At 38.4% G+C, this 3903-nt stretch overlaps 1 non-coding gene across 1 annotated transcript; it reads left to right on the forward strand.

Annotated features, from left to right (window-relative positions):
- The first annotated feature begins 2500 nt into the window (after positions 1–2500).
- LOC127204850 (U6 spliceosomal RNA) lies at positions 2501–2607 on the forward strand. Its single transcript, XR_007832538.1, has one exon. It is a non-coding gene; the product is annotated as a U6 spliceosomal RNA (small nuclear RNA).
- The last annotated feature ends 1296 nt before the right edge of the window (positions 2608–3903 follow it).

Consider the following 3903-nt stretch of genomic DNA (forward strand, 5'->3'; position numbering starts at 1 on the left):
GGACTTGAGTTTTGTACAGGGTGGTACAAATGGATCTATTTGTATTTTTCTACTTGTAGACATCCAGTTAGACCAGCACCATTTTTGAAGATGCTTTCTTTTTTCCATTGCATAGTTTTGACATTTTTGGCCAAAATTCAAGTGTCTGCTGGTGTGTCGATTTATTTCTGGGTCTTTGACTCCATTCACTTGATCAACCAGTCTGTTTCTATGCCAGTACCATGAAGTTTTTGTTAATATTGCTCTGTAGTGTGAAGTCAGGGATGGAGATTCCCCAGAAGTCCTTTTTTTGTACAGGATTGTTTTAGCTAGTCTCTGTTTTCTAGGAAGTAATAAAACATAAAAGATGTGGATCTATTTAGAGAAAGTATGTTACATAGGATTCAACTTTCACCTCCTCCTCCTCCTTGTCATCCTCCTCTTTCTCCACCTCCTACCCCTGCACCAACATTTTGAACAAAAAAATAAAATAATAGTCTCCAATAGTTATTTGAATATGTTGGATTTGAATGTAGATTGAGTCTTCCTTCCCTCTCCCCATCATACTGCAGAGTTTTCTGGGAAGTTAATCCCTCAAAAATAGCTTATAGAGTCTTTAAAAATGGTCTTTTATTTCAATTCCTCCCTCCTATAGCTGCTACAGCTTGTACAAAACCACTTAATTGGTGAGTTTATAATCTCTTTGAGGGAGTATCCAGGCCCACTCCGCCAATTTACAGGACTCTGATCCCAATCGATACATTGTCATTTCATCCTAAAACAAAATTTTTATTTTGTTTTCTATTTTCTTTTATTTATTAGAGAACTATCGATCATTGATTCAGCACTTAGTAGGCATCAGATAATCACCGAGACACCAGGTTCTCAATCAACATATGTGGAAGTAACCAGTGCATGAATGAAGATTTAGCAAATAAGCCATCTCTTACTCTTTACCTTTCACATTCACCCAACCTCACACTTTCCAAACTGAGCATCTTTATGGGTGGCTGCTGGGACAAGAGTAGGGGTATAGAGGGGGCAAAGTTTTGATAACAACGTGATTTCATAGGAGAGATGCAAGTTTGCTTCAAAGAATGTCTACAAAGTTCTCATCTACACCTCACTCCAAAGAAAGTTGAAAGCCTTCCAATACGACAACTCTACCCTCTTAGTCGACTTTCAATCAGTGCTTTGTCATATCACATTCATTGAAGTTTTCTTCTGCTGAGTGGCAGGGAAATGCTGTATTCAGTTTTAGAGAACACTATCCCAAATTGAAGGCGTTTGGGAGAACTTGGGGGATTTTGTTTGTTTCGTTTGGTTTGGTTTTAGTTTTTGTTTGTTTGTTTGTTTGTTTGTTTTTAATATGACTTGGACAGTCATAGGTGTGGTTCTAGATGTAAAGAGAAAAAAGTCAATTTATAGAGAATTTCTCAAGTTTGGGAGGCCTAAATATTTCATTCTTAGTTCTGTAATTAACAGCTTTGAAAGCATTCCATTAGAAATTTATTTATAAACATATGAAAGAAACTGAAATACTTGTCTGTAAAATTATTCTCCAAATGATGAAAACCAAGGAGAGCTGAAAGTCAGGTAATAATTGCCTTCAATTAAATAAAAGGCTATTTCTAGAAGATTCTGAAAAGATCAAGCTCTCTAACTTTCAGATTGAAAATAAGTTTCTAAATGACAAGATTTTGGAAAAATTGCAAGCTCTCCTATCCTTTTACATGCTATACCAAGTAGTAAAGATATTAATGCCACAGACTCTTAGAAATGAGCCAACAATAGTGAGAACTGAGGAAAAGTACTTCCGGCTCATGGAACCTGTTGCCAGAGTCACAGACTCCTAATCTCATCTTTCTCATGGCCTTCTAGAGCAGACTGCCCAAGTACCTGGCAACCCAGAACAAAGGCTTTCTGTTTACATGACAGATTTAGATTAGAGATGAGAATCTCATTGTCCATGGTCAATGTGGCACCAAGGAAACCTTCCTATACACAAGTTCTTAACTTAATGAACTACTATATTTGACCATTGACAGATACTTGTGTTTATTGTGCATTTGATTAAAACTTTTAAAATATCTCTTTGTATTTGGACCCAGTCCTGATTATGCCTATTACGTCCTCACTCTTAGAAAAAGGTTTCCATTGCTCAGCATGGTGGCACGTGCCTTTAATCCCAGCACTGAAGGAGGCAGAAGTAGGCAGACCTCTGTGAGTTTTAGGCCAGCCTGGTCTATAAAGCTAAGCAAGGACAGCCAACGCTACACACACACACACACACACACACACACACACACACACACACACACACACACACACACACACACACAAAAAAAAAAAAAAACCCTAACCTGACCAAGGCTATGTTAAATATGCAGAATTCTTGGTACTCTCACAGTCTACTAGAGAAGATGACTTAGGTAGTCAAATAGTCCTAGGAAGATGAGAGGTAATATATCATGTGAGGAAATGCATAAGGAAAACCTTAGCCTTAAAGACATTCATTTGGGTGCTTGCTTCGGCAGCACATATACTAAAACTGGAATGCTACAGAAAAGATTAGCATGGCCCCTGCGCAAGGATGACACACAAATTCATGAAACGTTCCATATTTTTGCACAGTCATAGGGGAGGGGAGTAAGGGGAAATGGGAGGGAGGGAAGAATGGGAGGATACAAGGGTAGGGATAACCATTGAGATGTAACAAGAATAAATTCATAAAAAAATATTTTGGAAAGAAAAAGACATACATTTGGGAAACAAGGGGATGGTACTCTTACTACTGAAGTCTTCACCGCGAAAATGACACTAACTAAATCAGAACTCACCCTTGCAGGGAAGGTTGGCATCAATAGTTCACAGATGTAAGTTATCATAATTATTATGGAATGAAATCACCTGCCTGTTAGAGGCCATCCAATATCAGAGTAAAACTGGGACTTACAAGATTTTCTTTAAAAGAGTTCATATACTTGAAAACTAAAGATCTTTCTAAAATTAGAAATCAAGGTATGAGCCATCTGTGACGTATGCATTATTCTAGCTTGCCCATACTCACCGTGTTATGTTCCAAGTCATAGAAAACTGGTACAAGGATTGGGAAGGACAGCCAGGCTTAATGGGAGGACAAAATGCAACAGCATTCAGGAAGACAGAGTGCTAAAAATAATTTAATAAATACTAACCAAGAAACGTTTTCTGTGGCTGGAGAGTTGGCTCAGCAGTTAGGAGTACTTGCTCTTCTTACAGGGATCACCTGAGCTCCCAGACCCATCTCAGGCAGCACATAACAGTCTGTAACTCCAGCTTCAGGGGACTAAACATCTGATCTCTGAAGGCAAATTCACACATGTGAATAGATAAAGGCAAATACCCAAACATACAATTTTTGAAAACACAGTTATTAAATCTTATTAAAGAAATATTTCCTGTACATTTGCTTACCATACCATTTTAAATCAAAACTAAATGGTGGTGATGATTTTCAGTGCAACCAATGTGGTTTAAACTACAGCATGAAAGTATATATGATGCATTGTGGTATCTTTTTTTTAATTTTTTATTTTATTTTAATTTTTTTATTAATTTATCCTTGTTACATCTCAATGGTTATCCCATCCCTTGTATCCTCCCATTCTTCCCTCCCTCCCATTTTCCCATTATTCCCCTCCCCTATGACTGTTCCTGAGGGGGATTACCTCCCCCTGTATATGCTCATAGGGTATCAAGTCTCTTCTTGGCAACCTGCTGTCCTTCCTCTGAGTGCCACCAGGTCTCCCCCTCCAGGGGACATGGTCAAATGTGAGGCACCAGAGTACGTGAGAAAGTCATATCCCACTCTCCACTCAACTGTGGAGAATGTTCTGTCCATTGGCTAGATCTGGGTAGGGGTTTAAAGTTTACGGCCTGTAT

This window comes from Acomys russatus, chromosome 20 (assembly GCF_903995435.1).
Source record: "Acomys russatus chromosome 20, mAcoRus1.1, whole genome shotgun sequence".
Classification (NCBI taxonomy): Eukaryota; Metazoa; Chordata; class Mammalia; order Rodentia; family Muridae; genus Acomys; species Acomys russatus.